This window comes from Amborella trichopoda, chromosome 12 (assembly GCF_054954075.1).
Source record: "Amborella trichopoda isolate Santa Cruz 75 chromosome 12, AtrichopodaSantaCruz75HAP2 v2.0, whole genome shotgun sequence".
NCBI lineage: Eukaryota > Viridiplantae > Streptophyta > Magnoliopsida > Amborellales > Amborellaceae > Amborella > Amborella trichopoda.
In genome coordinates, this window is record NC_142347.1 from 24,468,040 (window position 1) to 24,484,226 (window position 16,187).

Consider the following 16,187-nt stretch of genomic DNA (forward strand, 5'->3'; position numbering starts at 1 on the left):
TATAATTGGTACATACTAGTAGTACTAATTGTATAGACAAGTAGTACATCCTAATATATACTACCTGTACTAGTACATAATATTACTACTACTAGTACTACTACTAGTACTATTATTTTTAGTAGCAAATACTAGAAAGTAGTACGAGTATTACTAGTTGTACATTCTACCACTAGTAGTACTAGTAGAACTAATTCTACATGCACTACCAGTATGTACTAGCAGTACATACTAGTAGTATTAGTACTAGAAGTACTAATTCCTCCAGCGGTACATACTAGTCTAATAGTACTTACTAGTATGAACTACAAGTATGTACTAGAATACATACTTGGAGTATTAGTAGTACATACTAGTTTACCAGTAGTAGTAGTAGTATGTATGTACTAGTAGTGCTAGTATTACTAGTAGTACTAACTAGTATGAGTAGTAAGTAGTACTTGTACTACTACGAGTAGTACTAGTTGTACAACTACTGGTAGTAGTATTACAAGTACTAGTAGTAAGACTAGTAGTCTGTACTAGTACAACTAATACTAGTACATATTATTTGTACATAGTAGTAGAACTAGTAGTATAGACTAGTACATACTAATATATACTACCCGTACTAGTAAACAATAGTACTACTACTAGTACTAGTATTACGAGTAGTACTTACTAATATGAACTACTAGTAATAGTATTAGTAGTACTATTATGTACTAATAGCATGTACTACTAGTACTAGAACTACTAGTACATACTAGTACCAGTTGTGTTACTAGTAAGTACTAGTAGTGCTAGTATTACTAGTTGTACTTACTACTACGAGTAGTATTAGTAGTTCTTGTACTACTACTAGTAGTACGACTACTACAACTACTGGTAGTAGTAGTACATGTACAAAAAGTAGTACTAGTAGTATGTACTAGTACAAGTACTAATATTACATATTATTAGCTCGTACTAACAGTACTAATAGTATAGACAAGTAGTACATCCTAATATATACAACCCGTACTAGTACATAATAGTACTACTACTAGTACTACTCGTATTACTAGTACTAAATACTAGTATGTACTACTAGTACTAGTATTAGTAGTACTATTATGTGCTAGTAGTATGTACTACTAGTACTAGCATTTCTAGTACATACTAGTACTAGTAGTGTTACTAGTACTAGTATGTACTAGTAGTGCTAGTATTACTAGTAGTACTTACTACTACTAGTAGTACTTACTACTACTAGTAGTACTTGTACGACTCCGAGTAGTACTTGTACGACTCCGAGTAGTACTTGTACGACTACGAGTAGTACGAGTATTACTAGTAGTACATACTTCTACAACTAGTACTAGTAGAACTAGTTCTACAAGTACTACTAGTACATACTAGCAGTACATACTAGTTGTATTAGTACTAATACTAGTAGTATTAATACAATACTAGATGTTCTAATACTACTAGTAGTACATACTAGTAGTAATGGTACTTACTAGTATGTACTACAAGTATGTACTAGAATACATGCTTGCAGTATTAGAAGTATAAACTAGTATGTACTAGTAGTAGTAGTAGTAGTAGTACATACTAATAGTGCTAGTACTATTAGTAGTACTTACTACTACGAGTAGTATTAGTACTACTTTTACTACTACGAGTAGTACTAGTCTTGTACTACTACAAGTAGTACGAGTACTACAACTACTGGTAGTAGTATTACATGTACTAGTAGTAGTACTAGTAGTATGGATTAATACAACTACTACTAGTACATATTATTAATACATACTAGTAGTACTAGTAGTATAGACAAGTAGTACATACTAATATATACTACCCCTGCTAGTACATAATATTACTACTACTAGTACTACTACTAGTACTACCACTAGTACTAGTATGAGTAGTAATATTATGTACTAATAGTATGTACTACTAGTACTAGCACTACTAGTACATACAAGTACTAGTAGTGTAATTAGTAATAGTATGTACTAGTAGTGCTAGTAGTACTTACTACTACGAGTAGTACTAGTAGTACATGTACTACTATGAGTAGTACTAGTATTACTGGTACTACATCGACTGGTACCAGTATTACTAGTAGTACATACCAGTATTATTACTAGTAAAACTAGTTCTACATATACTACTAGTATGTACTAGCAGTACATACTAGTAGTATTAGTACTACTACAAATAGTATTAGTACTACTACTAATAGTATTAATACTAGTACTAGAGGTACTAATTCTACTAGTAGTACATAATAGTACTTACTAGTATTTACTACAAGTATGTACAGAAATACATACTTGGAGTATTAGTAGTACATACTAGTATGTAGTAGTAGTAGTAGTAGTATGTACTAATAGTGCTAGTATTACTAGTAGTACTTGCTACTACGAGTAGTACTAGTAGTACTTGTACTACTACGATTAGTACGAGTATTACAACTACTGGTGGTAGTAGTACATGTACTAGTAGTAGTACTAGTAGTATGTAAGAGTACAACTACTACTAATACATTTTATTAGTACATACTAATAGTACTAGTAGTATAGACAAGTAGTACATACTAATATATACTGCCCATACTAGTACATAATATTACTACTTCTTGTACTACTGCTAGTACTAGTATTACTAGTAGTACATACTAATATGCACCACTAGTACTAATATTAGTAGTGCTATTATGTACTAGTAGTATGTACTATTAGTACTAGAAAAACTAGTACAAACAAGTACTAGTAGTGTTACTAGTACTAGTATATACTAGTAGTGCTAGTATTACTAGTAGTACTTAGTACTACGAGTAGTACTGGTAGTACTTGTACAACTACGAGTAGTACTAGTAGTACGTACTACCACGAGTAGTACAAGTATTACTAGTAGTACATACTACTAGTAGTAGTACTTGTAGAACTAGTTTTACATGTACTACTAATAGTACCAGTAGAACTAGTTCTACATGTACTACTAGTATGTAGTAGCAGTACATACTAGTATTACTATTAGTATGTACTAGAAGTACATACTAGTAGTATTAATACTAATACTAGAAGTATTAGTACTAGTAGTAGAAGTAGTAATTCTACTAGTAGTACATACTAGTACTAATAGTACTTACTAGTATGTACTACAAGTATGTACTAGAATACAAACTGTTACTAATAGTACTTACTAGTATGTACTACAAGTACGTACTAGAATACGTACTTGGAGTATTAGTACTACATAGTAGTAGCGCTTGTACTACTTTGAGTAGTACTAGTAGTACTTATACTAATACAGGTAGTACGAGTACAACAACTACTGGTAGTAGTAGTACATGTACTAGTAGTTGTACTAGTAGTATGTACTAGTACAACTACTACTAGTACATATCATTAGTACATACTAGTAGTACTAGTAGTATAGAAGAGTAGTACTTACTAATATATACTACCCGTACTAGTACATAATATTACTACTACTAGTACACTGCTAGTACTAGTATTACTAGTAGCACATACTAGTATGTACAACTAGTACTAGTACTAGTAGTCATATTATGTACTAGTAATATGTACTACTTGTACTAGCACTACTAGTAGTACTGGTACTACTACGAGTAGTACGAGTATTACTAGTAGTACATACAACTATTAGTAGTACTAGTTGTACTTGTACTACTATGAGTAGTACTAGTTGTACTTGTACTAGTATGAGTAGTACTAGTAGTACTGGTAGTACTACGAGTAGTACGAGTACTACAACTACTGGTAGTAGTAGTACTAGTAGTATGTACTAGTACAACTATTAATAGTACATCTTATTAGTACATACTAGTAGTATTAGTAGTATAGACAAGTTGTACATGCTAAAATATACTACACGTACTAGTACATGATATTACTACTACTAGTACTACTGCTAGTACTTGTATTATTAGTAGTACATACTAATATGTACTACAAGTACTAGTATTAGTAGTACTATTATGTACTAGTACTAGCACGACTAGTATATACTAGTACTAGTAGTGTTACTAGTATTAGTATGTACTAGTGGTGCTAGTAGTACTTACTACTACGAGTAGTACAATATTACTAGTAGTACATACTACTACTAGTAGTACTAGTAGTACAAACTACTACTAGTAGTACTAGTAGAATTAGTTCTACATGTACTACTATTATGTGCTAGCAGTACATACTAGTAGTATTAGTACTAATACTAGTAGTATTAGTACTAGTACTAGAAGTACTAATTCTACTAGTAGTACGTACTAGTACTAATAGTACTTACTAGTATGTACTAGAATACATAGTTGGTGAATTAGTAGTACATACTAGTATGTACTAGTAGTAGTTGTAGTAGTATGTACTAGTAGTGCTAGTGTTTATAGTAGTACTTACTACTACGAGTAGTACTAGTTGTACATGTACTACTACGAGTAGAACTAGTAGTACTTGTACTACTACGAGTAGTTCAAGTACTACAACTACTGGTAGTAGTAGTAAATGTACTAGTAGTAGTACTAGTAGTATGTACTTGTACAACTACTAACAGTACATCTTATTAGTACATACTAGTTGTACTAGGAGTATAGACAAGTAGTACATACTAATATATACCTTCCGTACTAGTACATGATATTACTACTACTAGTACTATTGCTAGTATTAGTGTTACCAGTGGTACATATTAGTATTAGTAGTACTATTATGTACTAGTAGTATGTACTTTAGTACTAGCACTACTAGTACTTACTAGTACTTACTAGTACTAGTAGTGTTTCTAATACTAGTATGTACTAGTAATGCTAGTATTACTAGTAGTACATACTACTACTAGTAGTACTAGTATGTACTAGAATACATACACAAGTAGAGTACTGGTAGTAGTACATGTACAAGTAGTACTGGTAGTACTTGGTAGTAGTAGAGTACTGGTAGTAGTACATGTACAAGTAGAATACTAGAGTACTGGTAGTAGTACATGTACAAGTAGTTGTACTAGTAGTATGTACTAGTACAACTACTACTAGTACATATTATTAGTACTTACTAGTACATATTATTACTAGTAGTACATACTAGAATGTACTATTAGTACTAGTATTAGAAGTATTATTGTGTACTACTAGTACTAGCACTACTAGTACATATTTCTACTAGTAGTGTTACTAATACTAATACGTACTAGTAGTGCTAGTATTACTAGTAGTACTTACTACTACGAGTAGTACTAGTTGTACTTGTACTACTACGAGTAGTACTAGTAGTACTTGTACTACTACGAGTAGTACGAGTATTACTAGTAATAGATACTACTACTAGTACTAGTTAAACTAGTAGTATTAGTACTAGTACAAGTAGTATTAGTCTTAGTACTAGAAGTACTAACTCTACTGGTAGCACATACTAATACTAATAGTACTTACTAGTATGTACTACAAGAATGTACTAGAATACATATTTGGAGTATTAGTAGTACATACTAGTATGTACTAGTAGTAGTAGTAGTATGTACTAGTAGTTCTAGTATTACTGGTAGTACTTACTACTACGAGTAGTACTAGTAGTACCTGTACAGTTAGTACTTATAGTACTGGTACTACTACGAGTAGTACGAGTACTACAACTACTGAAAGTAGTAATACATGTACTAGTAGTAGTACTAGTAGTATGTACTAGTACAACTTCTACTGGTACATATTATTTGTACATACCAGTAGTATAGAAGAGTAGTACATACTAATATATACTACCCGTACTAGTACATAATATTACCACTACTAGTACTACAGCTAATAATAGTATTACTAGTAGTACATACTAGTATGTACTACTAATACTAGTATTAGTAGTACTATTATGTACTGGTAGTATGTACTACTAGTACTAGAACTACTAGTACATACAAGTACTAGTAGTGTTACTTATACTAGTATGTACTAGTAGTGCTAGTATTACAAGTAGTACTTACTACTACAAATAGTACTAGTAGTACTTGTACCACTGCGTGTACTACAAGTACTACTACGTATAGTACGAGTACTAGTAGTTACTAGTATGTACTAGAAGTACATACTAGTACTAATAATACTTACTAGTATGTACTTAAAGTATGAACTAGAATACATACTTGGAGTATTAATAGTACATACTAGTATGTACCAGTAGTAGTAGTAGTACATACTTATAGTGCTAGCATTTCTAGTAGTACTTACTACTACGAGTAGTACTTGTAGTACATGTACTACGAGTATTACTACTAGTAGTAATAGTACATGCACAAGTAGTAATACTAGCAGTATGTACTAATACAAGTACTAGTAGTACATATTATTTGTACATACTAGTATTATAGACAAGTAGTACACCATAAACTGTACTACCCGTACTGGTACATAATATTACTACTACTAGTACTACTGCTAATAGTACTACTGCTAATAAGACTAGTACTAATATATATACTAGTATATATACTAGTATATATACTAGTTTATACTAGTATATACTAGTATATAGTATATATTAGTATATTCTAGTATATAGTAGTATATACTAATATATGTACTAGTACTAGAACTAGTATACTAGTATATACTAGTACTAGTCTATACTAGTATATACTAATACTAGTATATATACTAGTATAGACTAGAACTAGTATATACTAGTATAGGCTAGTACATACTAGTATATATACTAGAATATACTAGTACTAGTATAAACTGCTAGTATATACTAGTATATATACTAGTATCTACTAGTATATACTAATAGATACTAGTATATACTAGTATATATACTAGTATATACTAGTATATATACTAGTATATACTAGTATACATACTAGTACTAGTATATATACTAGTATATACTAGTATACATACTAGTACTAGTATATATACTAGTATATACTAGTATATATACTAGTATATATACTAGAACTAGTACATACTAGTATAGGCTACTACATACTAGTATATATACAAGTATATACTATTACTAGTATAAACTGCTAGTACATACTAGTATATATACTAGTATGTACTAGTATATATACTAGTATATACTAATATATACTAGTATATATACTAGTATTTACGAGTATATATACTAGTATTTACGAGTATAAACTAGTATATATACTACTATATACTAGTACATATACTAGTATATATACTAGTATATACTAGTATATATACTAGTATATATACTAATATATTACTATATATACTAGTACTAGTATATATACTAGTATATATACTAGTATATACTAGTATATATACTAGTATATATACTAGTATATACTAGTATATGTACTAGTATATATTAGTATATATACTAGTACTAGTATACACTAGTACTAGTATATGTATTAATATATACTAGTACTAGTACATACTAGTACTAGTATATGTACTAATATATACTAGTACTAGTATATACTAGTTCTAACATATATTAGTACATATACTAGTACTAGTATATACTAGTACTAGTATATATACTAGTATAGACAAGTACTAGTATATACTAGTATGTGCTAGTACATACTAGTATATATACTAGTATATACTAGTACTAGTATATACTGCTAGTACATACTAGTATATACTAGTATATACTAATATATACTGGTATATACTAGTATATATACTAGTATATACTAATATATATGCTAGTATATACGTGTATATACTAGTATATATACTAGTATATATACTTGTATATACTAGTACTAGTATATATACTAGTATATATACTAGTATATACTAGTATATATACTAGTATATACTAGTATATATACTAGTACATACTAGTATATATACTGGTACTACTTTATACACTATATATTAGTATATATACCAGTATATATACTGGTATATATACTAGTATATATACTAGTACAAGTATAAACAAGTATATAGTAGTACATACTAGTATATACTAATATATTTATAGTAGTATATACTAGTATATACTAGTACTAGTATAAACTAGTCTAGTATATACTAGTATACTAGTATATACTATTATATTTATACTAGTATATACTATTATATATATACTAGTATATAGTGGTATATACTACTATATGTACTAGTACTAGTACGAGTATATACTAGTACTAGTATATACCCGTACTAGAATATACTAGTATATACTGGCATATACTAGTATATACTAGTACTAGTACAAACTAGTACGGGTATATACTAGTACTAGTATATACTAGTATATATACTACTACTAGTATATATCAGTATTAGTATGTACTAGTACTAGTAAAATCACTAGTATATACTCGTATATATACTAGTATATACTAATATATATACTAGTATATATTAATACTTGTATATACTAGTACTAGTATATACTAGTATATATACTAATATATATACTAATATATATACTAGTATCGACTAGTACTAGTATATATATTAATATATATACTAGTTTATACTAGTATATACTAGTACATACTAGTATATATACTAGTATATGCTAATATACTAATACATACTAATATATACTAGCATATAATAGTACATACTAATATATACTAGTATATATACTAGTATATACTACTATATATCATAGTACTAGTATATACCAGTATATACTAGTATTAGTATATACAAGTATTAGTATATATACCACTATATATACTAGTATGTACTAGTATATATACTAGTATATACTGGTATATATTAGTATATGTTAGTACATTTTAGTATATATACAAGTATATACTAGTACTAGTATATACTACTAGTACATACTAGTATATATACTAATATATATTAGTATATACTAACATATACTAGTATATGTACTAGTATATACTAATATATATACTAGTATATACTACTATATATACTAGTATATACTGATATATAATAATATGTATACCAGTATATACTAGTACTAGTAAATATACTAGTATATATACTAGTATACACTAGTGTATATCATAATATTAGTATGTACTACTATATACTAGTACTAGTATGTACTAGTATATATACTAATATATATACTAGTACATACTAGTACTAGTATATAGCAGTATTTACTAGCATACTAGTATACTTGTATAAATACAAGTACACTAGTATATATACTAGTATACTAGTATATATAGTAGTATACTAGTATATATACTAGTATACTAGTATATATACTAGTATATATACTAGTGTATACTCGTATATTAATATATATACTGGTATATATACTACTATATATACTAGTACTAATCTATATACTAGTATATATACTAGTATATATTAGTATACTAGTACTAGTATATATTAGCATATAAAGGTATATTCTAATATATACTAGTACTAGTATATACTAGTATTAGTGTATACCAGTATATTAGTGTATACTAGAATGTACTAGTATACTAGTATATAAACTAGTATACTAGTATATACTAGTATATGTACTAGTATATATACGTGTATATATACTAGTATAAATACTTGTAGATATACTAGTATATATACTAGTATATATACTAGTACTAGTACTAGTATATATACTAGTACTAGTACTAGTATATACTATTATATATTAGTACTAGTATATACTAGTATATACTATTATATATACTAGTACTAGTACTAGTATAGACTAATATATACTAGTATATACTATTATATACTAGTATATACTAGTATATACTAGTATATACTATTATATATACTAGTATAGTATATATATATACTCGTATATACTAGTATAGTATATATATATACTATACTAGTATATACTAGTATATATACTAGTACAAGTATATATACTACTATATATACTAGTATATACTATTATATATACTAGTATAGTATATATACTATATATACTATATATACTAGTATATACTATATATACTAGTATATACTATTATATATACTAGTATAGTATTATATATACTAGTATAGTATTATATAGTATATACTATTATATATACTAGTATAGTATTATATATACTATTATATATACTAGTATATACTATTATATATACTATATATACTAGTATATATACTAGTATATACTATTATATATACTAGTATAGTATATATATATACTCGTATATACTAGTATAGTATTATATATACTATACTAGTATATACTAGTATATATACTAGTACAAGTATATATACTACTATATATACTAGTATATATACTAGTACTAGTATATATGTATTAGTACTAGTATATACTAGTATACTAGTATATACTAGTATGAACTAGTTTATGATAGTATATACTAGTATTAGTACTAGTATATACTAGTATATACTATTATATATACTAGTACTAGTATATACTATTATATACTAGTATATATATATTAGTACTAGTATATACTATTATATATTAGTTTATACTAGTATATACTATCATAAACTAGTTCATACTAGTATATACTAGTATACTAGTATATACTAGTACTAATATATATATACTAGTACTAGTATATATACTAGTATATATAGTAGTATATATACTTGTACTAGTATATATACTAGTATATACTAGTATAGTATATATATATACTATACTAGTATATACGAGTATAAATACACTAGTATATATTAGTTTATACTAGTATATACTAATACATACTAGTATATATATACTAGTCTATACTAGTATAGTATATACAGACTATCTTAGTATATACTAATATATACTAGTATATATATACTAGTATATATTAGTACATATGTATTAGTATATACTAATATTGAAACTAGTATATATACTAGTACTAGTAATAATATATATACTAGTATAAAAGCGTATATTCTAGTATATACTAACATATACTAGTATATACTAGTATATATATACTAGTTTATAAACTAGTATATACTAGTATTACGATATACTAGTATTAGTATATACTAGTACATTAGTATATACTAGTATATACCAGTATATTAGTATATATACTAGTATATAATAGTATATATACTTGTATATATAAAAATATATACTAGTATATATACTAGTACTAGAACTAGTATAAACTAGTATACTAGTATATACATGTATATTCTAGTATATACTATTATATACTAGTATGTACGAGTACTAGTATATACTAGTACTGGTATATATACTAGTAATAGTTTATACTAATATATACTAATATGTACTAGTACTAGTATATACAGGTACTACTATATACTAGTACTAGTATATATAGTAATATATACTAGTATATACTAGTACTTGTATATAGTAGTATATACTAGCAAACTAGTATATATTAGTATATACTAGCATACTAGTATACTAGTATATATTAGTATATGTACTAGCATACTAGTATACTAGTATATACTAGTATACTAGTCTATATACTAGCATACTAGTTTACTAGTAATAGTTTATACTAATATATACTAATATGTACTAGTACTAGTATATACAAGCACTACTATATACTAGTACTAGTATATATAGTAATATATACTAGTATATACTAGTACTTGTATATAGTAGTATATACTAGCAAACTAGTATATATTAGTACATACTAGCATACTAGTATACTAGTATATATTAGTATATGTACTAGCATACTAGTATACTAGTATATACTAGTATACTAGTCTATATATTAGCATACTAGTACACTAGTATATATACTAGTATACTAGTATATACTGGTATATACTAGTATGTACTAGTATATACTAGTACTAGTTCATACTCGTATATACCAGTATATACTAGTACTAGTTTATACTAGTACTAGTATAAATATTATTATATATACAAGTATACTAGTATATATACTAGCATATATACTAGTACTAGTACTTGTATATATTAGTACTAGTATTCATACTAGTATACTAAAAAATATACTCGTATATATACCAGTATACTAGTATAAATACTAATACAAGTATATATACTAATATACAGGTATATATACTGGTATATATACTGGTACATATACTAGTATATACTAGTATACATACTTATATATATACTAGTATATATCCTAATATATACTAATATATATATACTATTATATACTAGTACACTAGTATATACTAGTACATACTAGTATATATATACTAGTATATACTACTATATACTAGTATGTACTAGTATATACTACTATATACTAGTATATATATACTAGTATATACTAGTACTAGTACATATATACTAGTACTAGTATATATACTAATACATATATATTAGTATATACTAGTATATACTAGTACTAGTATATATACTAGTACTAGTATATATATACTATTATATATATACTAGTATATACTAGTACTAGTATATATACTAGTATATATAGTAGTATATATACTTGTACTAGTATATACTAATATACAATAGTATATATATACTAAGATATACTAGTATACTAGTATATACTAGTATATATTAGTATATACTAGTATTCTAGTATATACGAGTACATTTATACTAGTATATACTAATATATATACTAGTATATACTAGTACTAGTATATATACTAGTATATATACTAGTATATACTAGTATATACTAGTATATACTAGCATAAACTAGTACATATTAGTATATATATACTAGTATATAAACTAGTATTTATTAGTATACTAGTATATATACTAGTATATACTAGTATATAATAGTATATACTTGTATATATACAGTATATATACTTGTATATATACTAGTATATATACTAGTACTAGTCTTAGTACTAGTATACTAGTATATACAAGTATATACTAGTATATACAAGTATATACTAGTATATACTAATATATACTAGTATATATACCAGTACTAGTATATACTAGTATATATTAATACTGGTATATATACTAGTATACTAGTATATATACTATTTAACTAGTATATTTAGTGGTATACTAGTATATATACTAGTATACTAGTATATATACTAGTACTAGTACTAGTATATACTAGTATACTAGTACTAGTACTAGTATATACTAGTATATATATTCGTATATAATAGTATATACTAGTACCAGTATATATACTTGTATACTAGTATATATACTAGTATATATACTATTTAACTAGTAATAGTATACTAGTGCTAGTATATAAACTAGTATACTAGTATATAAACTTGTACTAGTACAAGTATATATACTAGTACTATATATATACTAGTATACTAGTATATATACTAGTATATGTACTAGTACTAGTATATACTAGTATATACTAATATATATGCTAGTATTAGTATATACTAGTATAAACTAGTATATATATAGTTGTATATATTAGTATACTAGTATATATACTAGTATATTCTAGTATATACTAGTATATACTAGTATATATCCTAGTATATATACTAGTATATACAAGTTTGTACTAGTATATATACTCGTATATATACTTGTGCTAGTATATACTTGTATATATATACTAGTATATGTATACTAGTATGTACTAGTATATGCTAGTACTAGTAAACTAGTATATATTATTACTAGTATATACTAGTATATACTAGTACTAGTATGTACTAGTATATATGTACTAGTATATATTATTATATATACTAGTATATATATACTAGTATATATACTAGTATATATACTAGTAAACTAGTATATATTAGTATATATTAGTATATATATAGTAGTATATAAACTAGTATATGTACTAGTACTAGTACTAGTATATACTAGTATGTACTCATATATACTAGTATATATACTAGTACTAGTATATACTAGTATATATACTAATATATAAACTAGAACTAGTATATACTAGTATATACTAGTATACACTAGTACTAGTATATACTAGTATAGACTAGTACTAGTGTATATACTAGTATATATAGTAGTATATATACTAGTATTAATATATATACTAGTACTAGTATATACAAATACATTTACTAGTATATACTAGTATACATAGTAGTACTAGTTTACATACTAGTATATATACTAGTATATATACTCGTATACACTAGTACAAGTATATACTAGTACTAGGTTATATTATATATATACTAGTATATGTACTAGTACTAGTATATACTAGTATATACTAATATATATACTAGTATTAGTATATACTAGTATAAACTAGTATATATATAGTAGTATATACTAGTATATATACTAGTATATTCTAGTATATACTAATATATACTAGTATATATCTTAGTATATATACTAGTACATACTTGTATATACTAGTATATATACTAAGATATATACTAGTACATACTTGTATATACTAGTATATATACTCGTATATATACTTGTACTAGTATATACTTGTATATATATTCTAGTATATGTATACTAGTATGTACTAGTATATATGTACTAGTATATATTATTATATATACTAGTATATATATACAAGTATATATACTAGTATATATACTAGTATACTAGTATATTTTAGTATATATTAGTATATATATAGTAGTATATAAACTAGTATATGTACTAGTACTAGTACTAGTATATACTAGTATGTACTCATATATACTAGTATATATACTAGTATATATACTAGTACTAGTATATACTAGTATATATACTAATATATACACTAGTACTAGTATATACTAGTATACACTAGTACTAGTATATACAAGTATATATACTAGTATAGACTAGTACTAGTATATATACTAGTATATATAGTAGTATATATACTAGTATTAATATATATACTAGGACTAGTATATACAAATACATTTACTAGTATATACTAGTATACATAGTAGTACTAGTTTATATACTAGTATATATACTAGTATATATACTCGTATACACTAGTACAAGTATATACTAGTACTAGGAAATACTCGTATATATATACTAGTATATATTAGAATGTATACTAGTATGCTAGTATATATACTAGTATATATTTTAGTTTAGACAACTATATAAACTAGTATACTAGTATGTATACTACTATATACACTAGTACACTAGTACAAGTACATTTATTAGAATACTAGTACAAGTCTAAGTACATATAATAATACAAATATATATAATAGTACTAGTACTAGTATGTATACTAGTGCTATTATATAAACTAGTATACTAATATATATACTAGTATACTAGTATATATACTAGTATATATACTAGTACTAGTATATACTAGTACTAATACATACTAGTTTATATACTAGTACTAGTATATACTAGTATATACTAATATATATATAGTAGTACCTACTAGTATACTAGTATATACTAGTATATTCTAGTATATACCAGTATATACCAGTATATATACTGGTATATACCAGTATAGTTACTCGTATATACCCGTATATATACTAGTATATACTCGTATATACCAGTATATACCAGTATATACCATTATATACCAGTATATACTACTATTTATACTAGTATATATACTGGTACTGGTATATACTAGTATATGTATACTAGTATGTACTAGTATATACTAGTATACACAAGTACTAGTATATAATAGTATATATATACTAGTATATGTTAGTATACTAGTATATATGCTAGTATATATTAAGATATATATACTAGTATATATTAGTATATGTACTAGTATATATACTAGTATATACTAGTACTAGTATATATACTACCATATATACTACTATATATACTAGTATATATACTAGTATATATACTAGTATGTATATTAGAATATACTAGTATATACTAGTATACTAGTACATACTAGTACTAGTATATATACTTGTATATATACTTGTATATATACTAGTACTTGTACAAGTATATACCAGTATACTAGTATATACTAGTATAAACTATTATATACTAGTATATATACTAGTATTTATACAAGTATACACTAGTATATACTAGTACTAGCATATACTAGTATATATATATTAGTATATGTACTAGTATATATACTAGTATATATACTAGTACTAGTACTCGTATATATACTAGTATATATACTAATACTAGTATATACTCTTATATACTTGTATATGTCCTAGTATATATACTAGTATATGTATACTAGTATATACTAGTACTAGTGTATACTAGTATATACTAATATATACTAGTACTAGTGTATACTAGTATATTTATACTAGTATATATTAGTATATATACTAGTATATTAGTATATATACTAGTACTAGTATATGTACTAGT